Source organism: Clupea harengus, chromosome 21, assembly GCF_900700415.2.
Source record: "Clupea harengus chromosome 21, Ch_v2.0.2, whole genome shotgun sequence".
Taxonomy (NCBI): domain Eukaryota; kingdom Metazoa; phylum Chordata; class Actinopteri; order Clupeiformes; family Clupeidae; genus Clupea; species Clupea harengus.
In genome coordinates this window covers 14998465-15022308 of record NC_045172.1, presented here as the reverse complement: position 1 = coordinate 15022308, position 23844 = coordinate 14998465, and positions in this window count along the sequence as shown.

Below are 23844 nucleotides of genomic sequence, written 5' to 3'. Positions count from 1 at the left end.
TGTCTGGACATCTTTATTCTCAAAGTAGAAGAAAGTATTAATACACAAGCACACTATTAGCAACGAACACGTTGTTAGCAAGCTAGCAGGCTAGTCAGAACTTCTACTTCCAAAATGAAGTTGAGTCAACGAATTTTGCAGCGCCCTGAGCTAGTGAGGGTTAAAGAACCCGAATAACTCACCAACCCGTAGAGAGCAAAAGCACACAAAACTCTTTGACTTGGTAGCGTAGAGGATGTACTCGGAGCTGGCACTTCATCTTGCGAAGTTTTTCAAAGAGGGTGATCTGTGCTGCGTGATTCAATTCATAGACTCCTGAGGGGGCGGGCTCAGGAGTAAGCGCAGACAGATCTCGCGGCCTTTCAGCGTGAAATGCTTCGATTTAGGCCCATGACTAGTGTCATGTACCATACTGTTATTTTATAACATTTATGACTTTATTTGTATTTGATGCAGAAAATAAGTATTTGAACCCCCAAGCAAACAGCAAGAATTCTGGCTCCCAATGACCAGTTATCTGCCCAAGAAGCACACAGATTAGTCCTCATTAGGCCTAACAAGGTACACCTGATCTCAACTGGTGACGTGTATAAAAGAAACCTGTCCAAAGAATCATACTTCACACCTTCAACCTCACCACCATGGGCAAGAACAAAGAGTTGACCAAGGACGTCAGAGATAAGATTGTAGACCTGCACAAGGCTGGAATGGGTTACAAAACCATCGGCAAGCAGCTTGGTGACAAGCAGACAACTATTGGTGCGATTATTCGTAAATGGAAGCAACACCAAACAACTGTCAATCGCTCTAGGTCTGGGGCTCCATGCAAGATATCCCCTCGTGCGGTATCGGTGATCATCCGAAAGGTGCAGAATAACCCCAGAACTACACAGGGGGAGCTTGTGAATGATCTCAAGGCAGCTGGGACCACAGTCATCAAGAAAACCATTGGCAACACACTACGCCGTAATGGTTTGAAGTACTGCAGCACTCGCAAGGTCCCCCTGCTCAAGGAAGCACATGTACAGGGCCGTCTGAAGTTTGCCAATGAACACTTAAATGATTCTAAGGAGGATTGGGAGACAGGATGTGGTCAGATGAGACCAAAATCAAGCTCTTTGGCATCAACTCGACTTGCTGCGTTTGGAGGGGGAAGAATGCTGAATATGACACCATCCCCACCGTCAAGCATGGAGGTGGAAACATTATGCTTTGGGGCTGTTTCTCTGCCAAGGGTACAGGACGACTCCACTGCATCGAGGGGACTATAGATGGGGCCATGTAACGCGGAATATTGGGCTTGAACCTCATTTCCTCATTCCCTCCCATTGAAAACGCAACCTTAAGGATTTGGAGAGGATCTGCAAAGAGGAGTGGACCAAAATCCCTCCTGAGATGTGTGTAAACCTGGTGACCAACTACAAGAAAAGTCTGACGTCTGTGCTTGCCAACAAGGGTTATTCCACCAAGTGCTAAGTCATGTTTTGCTAGGGGTTCAAATACTTATTTTCTGCATCAAATGCAAATTAAGTCATAAATGTTATAAAATGCAGTTTTCTGGATTTTTTTGTTGATATTCTGTTTCTCACTTTTAAAATACACCTACTATTACAATTATAGATCACACATTTATTTGCAAGTGGCCAAACTTGCGAAATCGGCAGGGGTTCAAATACTTATTTTCCCCACTGTATATTTGTGTGAGGCAGTTTTGGAGTTCTCATTAGCGGGTCAAAATGAACCTAGTCCAATTAAGCCAAATGTCTCTATGGCAATGTGAGACAAGGTTCATTTTTGTCATTTTGTAAATAAATAAACTAACTAAATAAATAAATACACATTTTATATTGTAATACAAAAAAATATGTAATGTTGTTGACCTAATTGTACATTGAACCTAATATACATTAGACAGTGTCATTAATTACCATCTAGCTGAGATATGTGTTTGCAAGGTAGCCAACTTTCAAGGCTGACTGAGCGTGAGATGAGTTGCTTTTTTTTCTTTCCGCATGCTAGCGTGAGACGAGACTGAGGTTGGATTACTTTTAGCATCTGGAAAAACAGCACAACTCTGCGAGACAGTGAGAGGGATGACACTGATAAGGTTACGTGTCACAATCTTGGCAGGGACACACACTCTGTGGTGTTTTACCATTAGATGTGAGACCACTGCAGCTAACGTCTGGACATTACAAACAGTTTGCAGCAGTGGTTCAGGTCTTATTTCGAAGGCCGGCGTTACTTTGCCACCATTGGCAGGAATTAATCTGATAGGGTGGCTATGACATGTGGATTCCCCCAGGGACCAGTTCTGGGACCTCTTCTGTTCAATCTCTATATGCTGCCTCTGGGCCAAACACAACAACAACAGAACAGCAACAACAGAACAACAACAACAGAACAACATTGACTACCATAGTTAAGCAGATGGTACACAGACACATTAGGCTCTCTAATCAGATGAGCCACATTTTTCTTTTCTACAGAGATTACTGCTTTTAGCAAGACTTCAATTATCTATAAACACCTTCATTCTCAGGCTCTAAAACCAAAGGCCAAGTCCAAAATGTTGCCGTTCTAATAGTCAGATCTCACCTTCACCAGCCCTATCAAAGCAATCACCATAACAGGCCTTTTATCATCTTGAAATATAGCCAGAGTAGAGGCTTAGGTGTCCCAAAATGACGAAGAGAAGCTCATCCATGCTTTTGTCTCCAGTAGGGTGGACTACTGTAATGGTCTCTTAACTGGACTTCCCAAAAAGACCATTAAATTACTGCTGCAATGCTGCTGTTAGAGTTTTATTCAGAGAGCAGGGTACATTACTCCAGGTCTAAAATCTTTACACTAGCTTCCGGTTACTTACAGAATAGATTTGAATGTGCTGCTACAAGTCTATAAATCACTTAATGGTTTAGGCCCAGAATACAGATCTGATATGTTTAAGGAATATAAAATAGTAGGGCTCGTAGAGCCATGGACTCTGGAATCAGGTCAACAAGTACAGCCCAGAGTCCTGTCTAAACATGGTGAAGCAGCATTTAGCTGTTAGGATGCATGCAATTATTTCTCTTTGCATGTGTCTATGATTGAGCTGTAAAATTTGCACTCTATTCTTACTGCACTGTAATTCTGGAAGTAGACCGTCAGTTATTCCCAAAGGGGTATGTGACGTCTCAGCTCACGGCGAAGCACGATTCGTCGGCCTATGTTTGGGCTCTATTTTCGGGCTAAGCTCTATTTCAGGCCTTTTCTCTGAAAACTGCTCTATCAGGCTTTATTGCGGACTCTGTGAAGGGTTCTATTCGGGCTATTGCTCTAGTTCTCTGTTTGGTGTTCTGGAGAAGGACACACAGACGGGGCTACTTCCATTACGTTTTTATTCTTTTTTATGTACTTTGTACTTTCTTTTAATTTTGTTTTTATTTTCTTTTATTTATTTTCTTAAGTGTTTTGTCTTTATGTTTACCCTTAGATGTTCTTTTTGCATGTATTTATGTAAAGCACAATAAATGGCCTCTGTCTATAAAATGTGCTGTATAAATACTTGCCTTGCCTTGTCTAGGAGCAGTCGTAATAAATACATTAATATCTTCTCAGAGCTGCAAAGGGTTGAAAAAAAAGTGCTTATGAATATGAGTAAAACATTCAATGGCAAGGAAAGTATATACAGGCTTTTTTAAATTGTGAGACTGTTGCTTCTGACCTCGGTGTGCAACAAAATGGTGGGTTCCATTTTATTCTGCCATGGTGTGACTGGCGGAAACAGGTGGTCAAGCTGCATAAATCTGAGCTTGTCTGGTGTCTGTGGTCGAGCAATCAATCACGCAGGACATAGTTTATCCACCCATTCCAGCTCCTAGGACAAATACTTTAGCATTCCAATCAAGATCTGTCTCTACTAAAGATGCACATTAACACACACACGCTTACACAGACACGCATACAAACATGCACACACACACACACACACACACACACACACACACACACACACACACACACACACACACACACACACACACACACACACACACACACACGCACACACATGATTATCAGTACATAATAAAATATACTTTTTGTCTAATTTTTTAAATATATTTTTTTTCTAGAAAGGCTTCAACAGACAGCTATTTCTACAATAGCTATTAGCAAGTCAAATTTTAATTGTTGAGCGCTCTAGAAAGGGAATTGTAAATGAACAGAAAGCTTAAGTGTGTAATTATACACATTAGACAAAAAAATAACGGCGAGTGAATGCTTTTATAAACATAACAACGCAGATTGTGATTTCTGCTGACAACACTCACTCTCTAACCTCAATCCATTCCAAAATGCATTACATTCTCAGCAGTACACCATTACAGTACTGCATCGTTTTTACATTACCCTATTTCCCTTGTGATTAGACTTAGCATTATGATTTCTCTTTTAACAGCCTTCAACAATGGGATATTCCTGGTTTATCTAAAGCAAAGAGTAAAACTTTTCTTGAGCCCTTGGTCAAAGTCAGGACATAACCATGTTAAAAACATGTTATGACATGTTCTGAAAATCATAACCTGTCATTAAAGTTGCTGTCCAGTGATTTAACAGTGTCATGTGACCACATGCACATGTCTGTCTTTTGAGAAGGTGAGTACAGTGAGACTGAGGAGAACACAGATGATGATGATGATGATTCACAGATGATGAAGGTCCACCAGAAGATCTACTCAGCACTCATCTACTCGGGGTCTTTTACACATTAAAGATTGGACCGTTCTCTTTATTGCGTAACATCCCGCCAGTCCTTAATAAAAACGCTACAGATGAGGTTTAGAGGCACCTCATTTGACTGGAGTATCTGGCTAAAGCCATGTGTTGTTTACGCTGATTAGTGTAGGTTGTTTTCAATGCAAATTAATATTCATGGAAATCCTCTCCTTTTTTCGGTCATGAAAGATGACACTTGTCGTTAGCTGAAACAGCCATTCTTTGATAAGTGCAACAAGGGCAAATGCGGCCCTCTCTCTCTCTTCCCTGTCTCTTTTGTGTGGCGAAATTATGCTCTGCTCCCGCTTTCATATTGAAAACTCTGCCTCTGTAAAACGCAAGTCCATTATTTGCACCAAGTAATTTTAGAAAAACTTGTAGGGAGGGTGGGAGTCATTATGCTTTCTGTGACAGCGTTTTACATATTTTAAATGATAACTAAGCCAGGTCACAGTAAATGACTATTTTGATGCTCAAAGGAGTCTTTCAATTTGAAATGGAATTCAGTTTCCCTTAATAGCCTAGGGATAGGGAGATATTTCCTATTGGATCAGACATGGTAGGCATACTTATAAGGCTTTACGGATATGGTTCAGAGTATTAAAGTGGTTGGGATGGAGGGCAAGTGGTGAAAAGGAGTATCCATTTGGCCAAATCATCAACTGTTTTTTTGGAATTCATATGTATCCATAACATTGTTACATAAAAAAATGCATCACTGTGTGTTGTAATAGTTTGTTCAACAACAACAACAATAGCAACCACAACAGTAATAATAATAATAATGATAAGAATAATAACAATGTTCTATTTTACATAATGGTAGTGAATTCTTAATTCAAGCCAGAAAACCAATACAAATTGCATTCTCATACTGCTTCTGGCCAAACATGTCTACAAAGTTCAATAACTAAAGCTGATGATTAATTTAAAACACAGGGACAATCATGATGATGAATGTAACATGGATGCAGGGTATGTCCTTTACAGTATCCAATCCATGGCTTTTAAATCCCAGTGTGTGTGATGCCTCTCTCTTTCAATACTGGCTCAAGAGAAAGGGCATTACCTCAAGTCCATTCCGAGGCTGGTGTTTGTTCAAGCAGAAAGAAAATTGCCAGGTCTGAATTTGAATCTGAATATGCTCTAAAGATGACAGGCATACAGTATAAGAGTCGAAATGAATTGATTTAAAGAGAAACACAAAATGGAGGAGCATATCTGAGGAGGAAAGGGGGCCTCAAAATAGGAGAGAGAGAAAATAGCAAAGTAAAGAGAGGACCCCATCAAACCTGAGCGAAATCATCCTGACAGGAGCCCCCCAACCCACTCCCCCGACCACAGAAACACACACAGACACACGCATCATATTCACACACACACACTCACAAATGGACACACCAAAGTACACACACATACACACTGAAGCCGCACACACACTCAAACACAAATCAGAAACACTCACACACAGAGAGCAATACTCACACTCAATCACACACACACACAAACACACACACACACACACACACACACACACACACACACACACACACACACACACACACACACACACACACACACACACAAACATAGTACAAACACATACACACACACAACCATAAAGATACATACAGAATAATACACACAAATGATCAAACCATGCAAGACAACACACACAGAAACACAGGACAAACACACAGAGAAATCCTCACACTCAATCACAGACACAGACACACAGACACACATGCATACCAATAGCCTAAATCACAGTGTGAGATTTGGAGCTCTCTCTTCCCCCCCCCCCCCTCTCTCTCTCTCTGTCTCTCTTTCTCTCTCTCTCTCTTTCTTTCTCTCTCTCTCTGGGAGGCATGGTCCAGCGAGTGATGTTTTGCAAAGAGAACCCCCTCAGTGAAATTAAAGCATTCCTCCAGTTGAAAGTGTTGCGGACGCCGCGAGAAATTAAATTACTACTCCTGCCGTTGCCGGCTCTGAAGGTTTCATCGTCGAAATTATTTCTCTCGCAAGACCTAAATGAAAAATAAGCCACAACAGTTGCGGCAGGGTAAACCATGTTCGCCGCTGATAAGTGCACGTCCCCCCACTCCAGTTTAAGACCGACTTTTACCGGCAGACTCTTATCATCATTTGGTGTGTTTGCTTTCATTCTTCCTGCTTCTCTCTCGAGGCGGAAAATATGCCTCCCATCATTGGCTGGCTACGCATGGAAAAAGAGCAACTTGAAGTGCAGCCTCTTGAACGGACAGGATGCTGAAACATTAGGCTGCTGCCGTTCAAGTGGGCCTCCATGGAGTGAACGTTTGACCCCTTCGGAGTGTGTGAAGCAAAGCGAAGCAGAGCAGCTGCATTTGAAATATAGTCCCAACAAGCATGGCTGCTGGCTTCTGCTATAGGGCATAAATACTGATCAGCTATTGGCAGTAGTTGAGGAAGACCTATCATGATATATTCCAAGGTACGCACAGTTTGTGTAGGTAGTACTACTGCATAATTTGTCTCTATTGTGTCCAGTTCAGTTTTTGTTCATTTGTTCATTTGAATAAATATTAAAAAACTATCAATAAATAACAGGCACTTGGCTCTTTTCAAAAATATGCATCTGAATGAATTTGCTCCTGTGACTGACAAAGGCAAATGCGCTATAATTTCAGACAGTTGTTCAATTTCCAGTCTCGAGGACTGTCAAAATATTTGATTTTCACACGCATCAGATAGTCTCTTTCTTTGTTTAGCAGCCAGCGCTGCATTGCCAATCTGTTTGTCATAATAATACAGAGAGCGCCTAAAACAGCATTTATCATCACGATACTCACACCACAGCTTAGATAAGAGGGAAACACAGTCCTCCCTCCCTCCCTATCAATCTTAGTGACAGAGCAGTGCTGTGTCACATCAGCTCATTCCCTCACAAGCGATGCCCCAGCAACACATTTTGGGCGAGTAAATCAAAGACGTGAGGCACTAGGACGGCTGCCTTTGTCGGCGGATGTGTCTCAAGGCTCTACTTGGTCTAGTCAGCATGCTGTTTTCAAAATAGTTAGTCAGTATCAGTATTAATAGTTTATTTGGTGTAGACTTGTTGAAAACTCTCTCTCTCTCTCTCTCTCTCTCTCTCACACACACACAGATACACACATCACTTTAAATGGGTAAAACAGTGTCGTGTTCCTGGACTTTAGCTACGTAGCATTAGCTGGTTAGCGTATCTTTGTTCGTCACATCATGACATGTAATTTACAGTGCGCCATCCAGTCATGACAGAGCACATGCATGTACAGAACCTGCTCAACTTTATGTGAACACAAAAGCCTAGTCTGACATACAAAGGGCCCCCTGCCTGCCCAGGAGACACATGGCTCCGCCGTTTACTTCCTGTCATGTAGGATCAAGCCATATGGCAGTCATCAGAAAGCCTAGCTAATACTCCCTATACTGCTCCCCTGAGCCGTAGGCATCTGTCACCATGACTGATGCGTAAAGCTCCTGTCTAGATGCACAGGTAGCTTCACCGCTCTGTGCAATGCTGAACATGCATCCCATTACACCACTAAATCCCCCCCCCCCCCCCCCATCATAAAGGGGTGACTGTGGAACGCACTGTGTTTGACCACAGACAGCTTTAGGCCCCCCCCATCATAAAGGGGTGACTGTGGAACACACTGTGTTTGACCACAGACAGCTTTAGGCCCCCCCATCATAAAGGGGTGACTGTGGAACACACTGTGTTTGACCACAGACAGCTTTAGGCCCCCCCCATCATAAAGGGGTGACTGTGGAACACACTGTGTTTGACCACAGACAGCTTTAGGGGGGGGGGGGAGAAAAAGCCTTTTGTTGCTTTGCCAAGAATTATGTTCAAGTTTGGTTAGGGAAAACTGACTCAGCTTTGCTTGAGTAGGTTGTATAGATGAAAATCCATTTATGTCAGTGTAGGTTGCAACAGGTTGCAGAGGACTTCAAATGAAAGATACATTTTCATTGTTGTGACTGAATGTTGGATAAAAAAAATACTTTATTACTCAAACAATAAATCTATGGCATTGTCACTTCAGATGTTGACATTGCACTTTGTTTTGCCGATGCCTCCTCAATATCAAGAAGCTTTTCAAGAAAGCCGTCTGGCTTATATTTTATTCAGAAATCCCAATGAGTCATATTCCTTGCCCGGGTAGAGCGTTGAGTGATCTCTCTCCAGTGCGATTCATTTTCACTGTGAGATGCCCGTCTGGCACACCAACCGCTGGGGCCCTTTGTCAATGTGTCATTCGGAGACCAAATTAAAGGTCATTACATAAGGTGCCAGACATGGTATCACAACAAAGAAGACAAAGTATCCAGAACATAACAAAGCACAACAATGTGAGAAGATTGTCGCCAGTGGTGGGATCAATTTGGATGTGTTAATTTGTTACAAGTGACACTCTCGGGTATGTAAAGTTTGATGTGTCTTCTTAATTGCTCTGTTTTCGCAAAGTGCTGATTCATTTTTTTTCCGCCAAGAAATGCAAACCCAAGCCATAAACAGTGACATACTTGGACCTTTCCTCTTACCTAAATATTTTCAACAGAAAAAAACGTGTGCTGACTGTAGCGCATTATATATTAAAAGAAAATGTCTGTGCGTCGACGGGAGCACGATATGATGCACAACGATAGCTTTCCCATTATCTGAAGGGAGGACGGAATCGCTAAAAACAACAGTGCAGCCTGGCACATCCCAGAGGAGGGGAAAAGAACTGAAAGAAAAAAATATCCTAAGACAGATTCATTTACATCGGTGACTTAACATGCAACCCATGGGTGTCAGACGATGTATGGTATTATGCATATGAACAGCTGACCTTCCAGGATGTACACATCCCACAGGCCTCCTGGAGACTCCTGCAAACCAACTCCTCCCCTCCTCCTCCTCTTTCTCCTCCTCCATGTCTGCCAGTCCGAGCTTAATGGAGGCTGCTACTGAGTCATCTCTCGTTCAGACTTGATCATAAGTCGAGCAAGTTGCATCTGACACTGCGGTGTGCGGAGGACGGCTAATTTGAGCTACTCTCTTCTCCCCCACCCCCTTGTCCGATCCAATGTTGCCGAGACATGACATCTGATTCATCAACGCCATTCAAAAGCAGGACGGCGACTTGGGTAAGACCCTGTGACATTTTGTCTGTGATGACACAATGGCCATGGAATTAACATGCAGTTGGCAGAAATCCCAGTGAGATACCTCTGGCTTTAATTTTTTTTTCTCCCTTTCCTGACCTTCAAACAGCTCCCAGTCCAAACTATCAATAATTACACTAAGCATGTTTTAATCACCCCCAGACACGCCATTAGCAGTAATAAACTTCAACTTGGTGCAGAAGGGGAGGGGGAGAGAGGGCTTATCTTTGATAACTCTCACACACAAATGGTTGCACCATACCTCTTTGCATGGGATTCATTTGGACACATACAGCATCCTGCTGGCCTGCCTTTGACGACCCAAACCTTGCACCAGCCTTAATCAAATGTGGCTTAAATTAACAAGGCCTTCATCAGAATTCCGTATACTGAGCTTTCGGGAAGAAAAAAAACAGCGGAAGGCTTCGTGGTCAAAGATGTAAATTGTAGAAAGTTGTGCCATGACTGCATAGCCATGACTAAGCAACATATTGCACTGCACAATATGTCTTTGTCTCTTTGGTGTTTAAACGTGACAGTTCCTCGAATTCTCGTAATACCGCATGTGTCATTTACGATACACAGACTTATGTCTAGCGATAGTAAAAACATCACAGCCGAAAGAAAAAAAACATGAGGGATGATGGTGAAAGTGTCTGGCAGTTTCAGAGGGGTAGTGGTTATAGGGTACAGCAGTGACTTACTGAGGAAGAAGAAGAAGAACAACAAGAGAGAGAACTCATATTGCCTGCGGGAGGAAGAGGGCTTTTTTATATCTAAAACAGACCTTTGTGGAGGTGGAAACCTTGCACTGTGAAACACAAATGGAAAGAAATAATGAAAGGGCTTTGTGAGGAGAGGTTTTATACTGTATCAGAGAACTATAACACCTTGTGCAGTCTTTGGATAAGTGTCTTTCTTTTGCTTGAGGAGAAGGCCCTGGGCTCCAGTGTATGCATTCATAACCAGACCTTCAGGAACTTGAGCCACAACACCTAATACCTTAAGCAAACAATAAATAATACAAATAATCTTGACAGGATGTCTTCTTCTCATAACATGACAGGACCTGACAAAACGATGAATAGCTTTGTAAACACTTTCATGGTAATTTTCTGTGTGTATACTGCAAAGACGAGTAGGAAGCTGGGTTGTTCTGTTCCCATACTCTTGTTTTCTACTCTCTCACTGATGAACAATGCTGAATCATCCAGGACACTGTAAATCAGCTGTTGACATGACTGCTAAGTTAATTAGCAGAAGCATGCCACGCAGTACATGTTCCAGCTTAGTAAGCACCATATTGGTTTGTTTTCACACAGTTTTCTCTGTGCTAGGGTTGGCTGTCCTTAAACTGAACATCCTCTTTGGTGTCTCTCAGGATCCAGTCAAAATGAGGTCAGAATCAGAACACCGGGTATGTTTGGTCACACGGTGACCAAAGATTTAGATTCACTTGATCGAAACATGTTTTATGGATGAGGGGCACATTCGCGGTGTAGATACGGGTTGTTGGGCATTTAATTGCTCAGGTAAAACACATTACTGGAGTCATTTATTAACCCCCATTGGTGTCACTTAGTGCGCTCCTTTATCTGCTATGACTTCGTGCATTAAAACTTGCTCTCCTGATACCTCACCACAGGGATCTATTATTGTTTACCCCCGATGCCTATTACAGGTGTGCCGAAGTCTTAAATAAACAACAGAAAAACAAATCATAACTCATCTTGGAGAAGATGCCCGGACAGATCATTCTCATGATTAACTATACCCCCCACGATTCATTTGAATGTGTTCAGACATCAGTCATATTTCAACAGGGCACTGTTGGGGCACTGAATGAGAATGGCTCATAACTCGATAACATTAATTAAGGAGGATGGGCATTTTGGGGGGGAATAGCTGTAGAGAAGTGAAAGGAAACATGAGGCAGATTACCACAATGACACTGAAGAATTTATCTTTTGTTAGTGAAACTTTATATACAGTTGCTCATAATACACAAATATACAGACACAAATTGAAACACAAAAACACATAGATTGACACAGATTGTCTCTCTCTCTGTCTCTCTCTCTCTCTCTCTCACTCACACACACACACACACACCAAACATATTCTTTCAAATCTAAGTCATAGGCGTCAGCCTTAGCTGGTTTACGTCACAGGTCACATAATCAAGAAACGGACAGAGCACAAGAACAAACAGCTATTAACAGTTCAGATCTGAACTCAGTCACACACTGGTGCTCCATGTACTCTGTGTTAAAAAACACTTTGTTTCTGCTCATGTTTGAAAACAAATTGCACATGACTTTGGGGGCAACTGGGAAGAACACGGTAATTGTTTCTATATGGCAATAGTCAGATTTTAGAAAAGCATGTTGTTCCCCTCTGACACTGATCACTCAAGTCAATCAGTGGTCCTATATCTGTCAATATAGTAGTCAAGTCAAGTCAAGTATGATTAGTTAACTGTTTTCAACATGTTGTCAATTGTCAATGATGGTTACATTATATGAGATGAAGTAACTGATGTGTCAGCAACATTATAAGCTTTAGATGGTAAGATCCTGTCTGTACTGATACATATCAGGGGCCACATTATAAGCTCTAGATGGTAAGATCCTGTATGTACTGATACGTATCAGTGGCCCCATTCACTCCACAGTGAACCATGGTGGTCAATATAATGTCAAAGCAAGAGTAATGAAAGTAGGTGTGCCCACTTTACAGCAACTTTCCACACATTTCGCTGATTGTTAAAGGTTTTGTTTTGTCCTTGCATTGTGATTGAGTGACTTACCTAAAGGGGAGAGCATTGAGTCTGCTGCATACACCCCACCGCTCAAGGTCATTCATTCTGCTTCCCCGATTAAGATACGCTGTCTGGCTACTCTCGAAGCCCCCATACAATGTTGGCTTTAAATAGTTGCCATCTAATGGCAAATCAATAGCAAACGGAAGGATGATTAAGCATTCGCTCAGTGACTAATGGCATTAAACCCCTGGCTCCTTGGAGCATTAATGGTTCTAACTCGTGTTTCTTGCCAGTGAAATGAATCCAGCCAATTTGTCAGGAACAAAAGCCCAAATTTAACCGAGACTCATGATGGGTGCACTCTGCATTGGGTAGGTGGGGTGTGTGTGTGTGTGTTTGTGTGTGTGTGTGTGGGGTGGGGGGTAGGTGATTGGGTAGGTTAAAGGAGCATGGATCACAGAGAATGCAAAAGGCTTCATCTAAATTCAATTAAAAAATGGCATCGATTGGCAGTCTCACGCACACATTGATATGCATGGAAACTCGGTGGAACCAGTGAAGTATGCTCTAATTTGTGTGGTTGAGAAGAGTGTGAAAGGCATTTGAGCAAATCAGGCCCATTAACACACACACACACACACACGCACACACACACATACACACACGCACACACACGCACACACACGCACACACACACACACACACACACACACACACACACACACACACACACACACACACACACACACACACACACAAACACACACACACACACACACCAAACAACACAGAACTACACATGCTTAAGTAATACTCCAAATGATAATGGGATAATAGAAGATATCGATGATTAAGACCAAGGTCACTGCTTTGGTGAGAATTAGCAACATTTGTGACGGGTTTCTAGTTTTAGCTTCAGTGTTACTCATGAACAATGTGCCATACAGAAAGTGATAATATGCCACAGCCTGTCTACAGAAACGGAATGAATATGTCTGTACATACAGCAGTAATAATGTCAGTGTTGTTTTGGAAACGCACACTTGGGATGCATCCAATTGTCACATTGCTGATGCAATCTGATGTGCAATTTCTGATGCTAAATCAAACCTCCATACTTCCAGACAAAAACATCACAACGCTGAAGCCTCATCAACTGAATGCACCCACTGTTTGGGAAGGGCTTAGTCATTCATTTGAAGAATTTTTCCAGGCCCTCGTTTCAAACGGTTGACTAAATACTTAAATAAACGTACGCAAACAGAGGTGGTGACTGCATATTGACACCAGTAATTTTGAATGAGTGATGGGCAACGACCTTGCTTTGTACTAACAGCATCGTACAGTGGAAGCGCAGCGGCACCAACAAATGTGCACTCTCACCGCCGGGCACCGGGCTGGTAATTCGGCTCTGCCGGTCTTGAACCTCTTGTCTCCACTGAGAGAGCGCCGGGGATGTTGGGGGCACAGAGATCTGCCAGAACTCTTGACTTTAATCACGGCCTGCGCTCAGGCCGCCAGCGTGGCTTTCGCCCGGGGCCAGGCTCAGGCTAATGTCCAGCAGGTGTTCAATCCAGCCATGTTCAGCTCCACGTGATTTTACTAATTAGCTTGCGACGCGAGTTTGAGGCAGTGGAGAGAGAGAGAAAGAGAGAGAGAGAGAGAGAGAGAGAGAGAGAGAGTGGCGGAGTTAGCCAAGGTCTCAAACCTCACACCTGAACGTGTGAAGGTCTTAGAGGTTGAAATTAGAAAAAGTTTGCAAAAAAGTTAATTAAACATATGCTGTGACTTGCCAAATAGATTGTCCTAAAGGACAAAGGGATAGGATATTAAACGTTTGGTGATGCGTGTATTGGTTGTAAGGTACTAGACCTTGTATCTCTGATCATTTGAAATAAAATGGTTTTCCACACTGTACCCACAACAGCTACAGCTCTGTTGTCTTTAACAAAGCATTTGCAAACATGTTCTTTTTTCTTTCTCCATGTAGTTTAAATAGAATGGTTAAAAGGCATAGATGTATTTAAAAAAAGACACTTAACAGAACCAGACAGTCACATAAAATCAGTTACAGTCTTCATATGAATGAATCACAAGGAATCATCTGGACTTCTTTCATAGATTCAACCCACAGCTCATTAAGTCAACAGTCTCCCTCGGTTGAATCAATTCCGAGTAAAAAGAGCTTCATAACAGTTCGTCAAGTCCTAAAACTCTGGGCAAGGTTTCCCAAAAGTGCTGTAGCAGTAAGAGGGTCTTTAAATGACAGAGCCGGCATAAATCTGAATCCTGTCCCTTTTGACGACCGCAATGCCACAATGCATCAGGCAGTTTGCGGTCCGCCTCGGCTCAGCTCTTGAAAGCCATTGTGTTTCTCGGGTGTGTTCTAAGACAGTTTGAGACTTTGTGTAGTGGTCTAATTTGCCTTTTCGCTGACTTCTCACTTCCACTCCCTTTTTACCGAGTCTTGATACGGCACCGAGTGTGTCTCAGTTGGACAGGCACTGAAAGAAGCGCTTTTAAAGAGGCATGTCAATGTAGCAACTTGTGAATAATGCAGTGTCATGCCGATATGTGATCGTCCTTACAGATGCTTGGCAACACTGCCATTGCTGTATATATTTCAGCCTGCTGTGTCGAATGCGCCGGGTTGTGGACTCGAATGCTTACTTCTGTTCGTTATTGCAGAGGCACAGGCCCGGAGGAGAAGTGATCCCCCGACCTCAGAGCTGTCCATGCTCTGATTCACTAGTTCCGCATTAGAATGACTCAGAGAAGGCTAGAATTGCTTCTGAAGATGTAAATATATATATTTATAAAAAACAACACTAGTTATTAGTTCACATTTTAAATCAATGATACATTAATAGTAGTGTTCTTAAGGTCATGTCTCTCCAAGCTGTATACGAATCATGAAAGGTTTTCCTAAGCAGCAAAGACATGAAAATCCATCATCCACGGCACTATTTTGTTCTGGAAATTTCCTTGACATTTCATCCAAAGATTGTATAATGCTAATTGTATATGTTAAATGCACTTTGCAAATGCGCTTCTGCTGTATGTGATTGTGTGGAAAGGTATCATTATTTCCTGTGATTTCTCAAGAACATCCAGAATATATATCGCATCTACCAAGGTCAGTCCATAGGGAGTATATATGCCTCTTTCAACATCTGTCATTACAATATGCCTTTTCCCCCCAAGATCACCCGTAATTTACTTGTTCCGGGTAATACAAGGCCGGGTTAGTATGGATGAGTTCACAAGTTAATGACTCATTATTCACTGAATATAATAATCAACAGTGAAACAACGCAGTGTTATAATTACCCATGTAACTTAGGCATCACTGGTCTGGCCTGCTCTGGCACTTGATAATAGCCAATAAAGAGGGCGGTGAAGGCTCTGGTAACAAAGAGCTCATGGCCGCCTTCTTTGGCAGAGCTTATTCAGGAATGTTGAATCGTTGGGTAAGTGTGGCTCAACCGTTAGAATACGAGGCTAACAATCCCAAGGTTGTAAAATTGATTTCTTGGCAGAAAAAAGCTGCTAAAATGTATGCCCTGCCTGCCTGAGCTGTAAGTGAATACAATTCAATTGTTTCTGGTGAAAAAGCATAACTTTACTAGAGAATGACTGAATGGTGTTTAATAACAACACAGTTGGCATGGTACACCAACATCAAGTGAACTGGGTTTGGCCTGTTTGTGGCTTTACTAGTGAAAGCCCACTGAACTGAAATAATGAAAGAATGTCGGATATATCCTACATGGTGACCTTTAGTGTAAAAAGCGCCCTACTCTCGCGAGAACAGATTCCGTAACGATCCAAGCTGGCCAGGGGAGCATTTCCCAAAGGCGTCGTTGAACATCTACTTTAGTTAGATGATAGAGAGTGTATCATTTTGAACACTCTCTCTTCACGGTTATCACAGTGGTTGCTTAACGACGCTTTCGGGAAAACCCATTCAAGTCCATTTGCAGTTATTTATTTATCTCTCTGCACATGTGAGAGGCTATGTCTACATGAACCACAGTGTGGGAGAGCTGGATTATTTTATCCTGCCCCAATCTACTACACCATCCCTTCATCAAACAGTGTGCTCGCCACTCAGTGTCAGAGGGCCCCGGCCGTGGATTGATAGCTACTGTTCAAGGCCACTGGATCTCTGTGTGACACAGTAATGAAAGGAAGATGTATGGTTGGGGTTCACGGGGGGAGCCTGCAGGGGCTCCATGCCTTACAAACATATTATGTACCCGATGAACTGACTGTTCCTGAATACAAAAGAGTCCAGCGAGCACTATAACCTTTACTGCAGGGCTACTACCACTGCCGGCCACAAGACCAGAAAAGGTGCAAGAACAACAGAGGTCTGAAATGTTTCTTATGAAATATGCTTTCTCGGTTTGCTGAGTAGACATTAGAAAGGGCAATGCAACATTAGTCAACTAATATGCCACATCATTTATGCAGTACTAGGCCTTTGTTAAATGCTCACTGGTAATTGGTGTATCATATACAGTATATAAACTCCTCAAAAAAAGTTCGGAAACGTTATTTCGATCGATTATTCCTCCCCTTTAATAATACCAATTGGTATTAATAAAGGGGAGGTATATTTGACCGAAATAACGTTTCCGAACTTTTTTTGAGGAGTTTAGTATAATCCTTTAGGCTGAGGCAAGACCCCTCCGCCCCTCCAAGACATTATTCTGCTTACATCTCTTTATCAGCGAAACAATAATTTGACATTTGACATAAGATCCATTTGGATATTTGGAGCCTGATATAAAGTTAATAGATATGTTTAGGAAAGTAAACTGTCTTTATTAGATATACTGATATGATAAAAATGATGATCATTTTTCCCTTTGTAAATCATTACAATTCACCTGGCATTATCTTGTATCAAGTATTATTTCATAAAATGTTTTCAGGCAGATTGTGGAGTGTGTGGGTGAATAACTTCTATTTATTTATAGAAGTTATTCGCCAATTATTTATCTAGTTATATTTCTGAATGCACGTTGACATTTTTGGTGATTTGCTTTGGACTTGGGCCACTCCTAAAATCGTGGGCTCACATTAAAGCCTCCAGTCTTACTCACAACCAAAATGATTCATGCTTTCCCATGTCCTCTCCAATGAAAATAAATCAATACGTTCAGCAGTGAGTATCAAAAGAGGCCCGACAAAAGGGCATAATGAACGTGGAGGGCCTTTTTAAAGACACAATAGAAACTGTGCGGTGCTGAGCGAAGCAGCAGGCAAAGAAAGTCGTAAGGTCTCACTGTGGCGACGCTAGAGCTGGCTCTATATTACTCAGTGTTTACCCACTCATGCTTTTCAAGTCCAGCTCATTCATTGGGTCCTGGTGGTAAAGAGAATGCTGGGTGAATAACGTATTTCAGTGACTTTTTTTTTTTTTTTAAAGATTTATTTTTGGGCTTTTTTCGATAGTCTTAGTGAAGAATGGGACAGGGAATGAGAGGGAGAAGAGGCGGGGAGTGGACAGGAGAAATGACATCAGGCCGGAATCGAACCTGTGTCCTCCATGGGCATCAAGCCCAAATGTGGTCGGGGCTACTGGTTGTGCCACAGTGCCCCCCTTCAGTGACTTTTTGAGGACTATTTTGGTGTTGTTGTTGTTATTGATGATGATGATGATGATGACTATGATGATCTTCTTCACTACTCTAGTGGTAGTAGTAGCAGGTGTGCTACTACTATAACTACTAATACAATTACTACTAGAAGTAGTGTGGGGCATGCAATCTGCTTGGGTGTACCTTTAATCTAAAATGTATCTGTGCATATTAGCACTAATGTTCTTAAATAAAAAGTCACATATTCACATTTAGGGCTTCCTCACATTTCATGGCATTTATATAACTTTACATTGTTGACAGTCATCGGGCAAAGGTTCGATTCTGTTTCGCAAAAGGTTACTGATATTTTACACCCCTACCTTCTGTGCTCCTGAAGCACTGTGTTGATTGGCTGGGATTGTTTATGGCTTGGCCCAAGCCACTATGTTTGTTTACCATTTACAGGCGCCAGGACTGGGTATGAACACCGAAGTTTTTTTTTTTTATTAGCGCAAGCACTGAACGGACAGCTAGATGACAGTGAGGAGCAATTCGCTGAATTTGATTTAATCGATTAAACCAACAAGTACCACGTATCCTTTTGCTACAACTCCAGAGCTGAGTTATCTGATGGTCTGTGACTTCTTCATGAGTGACATCGAATGAGTGTGCTCAGAGTGCAGCCGACAATCAGGAGGAAGCTCCTCAGCTATATGCAGAGCAGCAGATCAGGCTTGCCTGTTGTGAATTCTCTTTCATGGCATCCTGCACTAGGCTAGACAAAGGCTCAGGCGTCTCGAGCTCCTCCACTGATCAAGGCACAGGGGTACCACACCGGAGGATTTTGTTTGGGAGCGAGGAGGCCCTGTCACGCACAATGTATGTCAGCAATTTTGGGGAAGGATAAAGGAGGCGGGAGTGTCAGGCGGGAGAAGGGGAGCAGGCACATGCTGAAGGCATGGCGATGTGAGCAATTTGTTTACAGAGTTCGCTGGAAGTTGTGCACTCCAGTCAAAGTGAGGGAAGAGATGGGGGGGGGGGGGGGGGGGGGTGGATACAGAAAACAGGAGAGGGAGAGAAAGAGAGAGACAGAAAGAGAATTAGAGAGAGAGAGAGAGAGAGAGAGATGGGGTAGTTAGACTGACTGTCAGCAGTGTTTCTGCATTGCAGTGCCAAAATCTCAGCCAGGCTGTCAACATGGAGGAAATGGTAGAGGAGTTAGATCTATACTAGGTTTGGGGACTTGAATGCAGTGCTCAGGCTCTGGCTCTGACTGCTAAGCATCTCAAGGCTCAGAGGACCACTGGAGAGCAGCTGCAGAGCTATGTAAGGAGCTCTGTGTGAAGAGTGGGCCCTTGAACCATCTCCTTTTACTGCTCTTCAATGCATTTGTTTAGGTTAGGTTAAAAAAAAGAATTTTCTGTTCACAGTATATATCATGTTAATAATCCTTTTGAAATTAATTAATATTTTTAGCGCTTCACAAAGCCCACGTATTCAATATGGAACTAGATTGTAGATTGTTGTCACGTCCTCAGTGTTACGGCAATGTCATTTATATGTGTGGTTTGAACTATGTAAAGTGTGATAACCTTAATGTATTTGGGATTTTGTTGTAAAATCATGGTTATATTTGACACTTACCTAAACTGAGTGTTGAGGACTGTGATGAATGGATTTCTCCAATATCGATTAATTTGAAAAATTAAATGTTTTAATCTTGTTTGTGACATTGCAACCATGCATCGATTGTGTCCATGTGACACAGAGATAATTAATTTGATCACTGCACTAGTCATGCACTAACCCAACAAATACTCAGTAAGGCTTCTTTAAAAAAAAAGGACTGCTTTCATATTCATTTGTTTTTGAAATTGGAAGCAGTGCCTATGGCATACAAGCACACTGCACATATGGGCCCTCTAAATTGATGCAGGCCCACCTAATTATGACATCCTGGTGCAGCAGTGAGAGATGCAGAGGTGTCTCGGTGTGTTCACCGAGAGTGCTCGCTCGCTAGCCTTGTTTAGCAGATAACACTCATTTGCGTCAGTGTTCTGGTTGCTGAGTAACCTGGGAGGATGTGCTGCTCAACCAAATAAAAAAGAAAGAGAAAGAAAAGAGAGAAAAAAAGAAAAACAGATTGTCTGGCGGGACCTTCGAGAGGAGGTATAAATAAATATGAGCCTCACAAGGGGATATGACAAACGGAGAAAATAGACGGGGTGGGGGTGGGGGGGGGGGGGGGGGGGGGGTTACATCATCACAATGAAGCTTGATAACCTGTAGACATACATTAGAGAATTGGAGAGAAAACTGTTAGGCGGATAGAATGCCATTTTCAAGCAGGCACAGCCTAGGAAAAAGGAAGGAGTGATGCTGCCGAGCGGAATCAATAAACCTCCATTATCGACAAATAAAAGAGTAGGATCTTTTGGATATTAACATATAGAGAGCTATGATGTGAGGTACGATGCCTGAAATTGTTGAAGTACACGTGGCTAATGGACTCACACATATTTTTAAACTCTCCAGGGCCAAGTGAGAAAGATGTAAGCACTTGGCTGGGCTGGGACAGATGATGCTAAAACGTAAAGCAGACGATCTAAAATTGAAAGGATTAGCGAAGAACCGATCTGTGCTTTGCTACAGTGGATGCCTTGTAGTAATATGGTTGGATAAACCCTGTTTCCCTTTTGTCTAACCCAGTGTGACTGTCAAGGTGAAATTTCATCAAACATCAAAAGGCACCACATGTCCAGGAACGTGTTTATAACCACCATCGCCAAGTTTAATTCATTATGTTTATTTACTCCAGTAGGCTCCCGGTGGACAGACACTGGATTGACAGTGCGTGCTCAGTGTGTGCTCTTGTGCATACTCTCTCCAAGGCTCCCAGTGCCATCATTTTTCCCTTCCCTTCCTCTTTTTATTTTTTTTTTGCACTGATGCCACTAGAGAGAACTCAATATAGTCAAGGCTGGATCTCTAGGCGGCCTTAAACGATTTGGTGGGTTTCGACCTTCAGCTGTCACTGCAGAGGGTAGCATCTTATATGACTGAGGGGGAGTGAGACAGGTGCAGGAAACATACAGATCTGGAGAAATTGATTACGAAGAAGAAATGAGACAGATGAATGGAGAAACAAAGATTCTTGACTTTGTGAAAGGCCTCCATACATCCTGGAGGGTACAGCTTTTGTCAGCCTGTCTCAGAAAGCCCACGGAGAAAACTGAAGACAACCATTTTGTTGTGGTTTGGATATGACATTCTTAATATTAGTCCAGTGAAGGTTGCAGAATTGTGTCTAAGGTTAAGTTAGGTCTAACTTTAGTGTTACCAAAGTGCACTTCATTATTTCACAATGAAGCAGACAAAACAACAAAAAGTCACATATAAACATGCCTGCATTAGACATTACACACTTTGCTGAATAAATTAACACATTTGAAACACATGTTTTGAGTGTGAGTTATTATGCTTACTGTATGCATACAATGTCTTTGCTGCCCTGCATTCAATGTTTCTCTAATGCATGTTCTGCAATACACAATGTTGGAATTGAATCACCTGAAATTAACTGAATTTCTTTTTCTTCGAAAACATTGTACACCTCCAAACTCCAAACTCCAAACTGTGCAAATAAGTAACTGATCATCTGAACTTTTTCCCACCACCTATCGTCTTATTGTCAAGCTGTCACAGATTGGATATCACCGCTAGAATAGAATGCTGAATGGGCTGTTCCACTTCCTGGTGTAATAGGATTCCATTCACTCCTTCACCTTCTATTCCGTCTTGTCATTTGCTTTGAGTTGCCAGCATGTTTTGGTCAAACTTGATCAATTTCCCCCTTAATCCATCAAAACAACACTGTTGTGCAGTCTAGTAAAGCATAGCGTAATGTGCAACAAAGAAGAATGGGACACTGATATCTTGTGCATTATACACTCACAATTTGTAGTGCAGACAGTAAGTTCAGACTATGTCTGTGCTGTTACACCATACTAAAGTGCTACCCAAGAATCTCACCAGCAGCTTGTCTTATGTGTTTCTTGTTTCTTTTGCAGTGTCTGTCTTCTTGTTATTCTGAATGTGAAATGCTTGTGTGTAGTCTTCCCACTCTCTAATGTGGCTTGGTATGGTTTTTGAGCTTTTCTCACCTCATGCCACCTTATACGAGACCGGACGACCAATATCAACCAGGAGTCATGATCAGAATAGATCTGAGCAGATTGCGTAATTTCACGGGTTAATAATGATTTCATACGGGTGCACTTTCCATTAACATCTTTGACCTGACCATGTAAAATGCTGAGTCTAATTAAAACCCATTCAGACGATGCATCACACCGCTCTGCATCCTGCCTAATGGGGAATATTTAAAGCAGTCAAACTCCCCAAATTAGCTTGCTGTTATTAATGTTGATTGGGATGGTATCTGTCAGGAGATAAACACATTATTATTTGTACAAATGGTGCGATCTTGCATGGGTGACAATGGAGAGGCCCGAGTAGTTAGTCAGTGTATTGGGAAATGTGGCAGAGTATTTGGAAACTGAAAGTCATCCAACATTTCAGAGGGCAACATTTCACATATTCTCTGACTGCACCTTTGCAGTATTGCTCAGACTTACTGTAGGTATTACATTATCTGATTTTACATTCTGCTTGAGAGTACATTTTAATCCTAACTTTGAGAAAAAGAGGAAAAAAAACACACTCATGCAGCTCACGGGGAGATCAGACATGCTTACAAAGTCACAGTGGATCTTAGAGGTATCCCCCAATAATAAAACTTTGAGTAAGAAGCAGACCAGGAAAGACTAGAATCGATGAATAATTGGCTACGCTAACAAAAACAGAAATGGCTTTGAAGTGGGGGGTGTTCCTCTGTACTAATTATCAATAGCACGAAGTATAGAATCACCATGGTGATGGAGAGCAGTAGGCTCAAGCTGTGATGCAGTAGGCCCAGTCCTTTCCAGCCACACCCAGGAGCAGTAGGAAAAAAAAGGGTTTTGCTCTCAGATTTCATGTCAAACGCTCCTCAAATGAAATTCTGTTGCATGGAAATGTGAAGCACTGATTAAATTCAGCGGTGATATTGGGTCAATACTAAACAATCAATGTCACACTTCATCAGAATCATTAGCACAAACTATTTGCTCTTTTTTTGTGGCAATTTTCAGCAATGTGCAGCTCGCAGGTGTTTTTAAGCAAATGTTATTGTTAAACAATAAAAGTAGAACCTTACCTTTGGGTAAGAAAAACAACGATACCATTAAAATGGAAAAAAGCGGGCTTTCTCTCAGAGACTAATTTACAGCTCCTGTAATTCATTAATCGTATTCATGAATACTGTGGATTACAAATGTGTTCGGTGTGCATACTGTTTGGTGGGGCATCTGTTACTAGAACACACCAGATGATTAATTTAATAATTTTAAATTGAAATATTCCATCCGTTTCCATGGTAGGAGTCATGCTGTATAACACTCCTATGTTAACGGAGTCCCTTACTGTAACGTATGTCATCTTGTGGCCAAATTT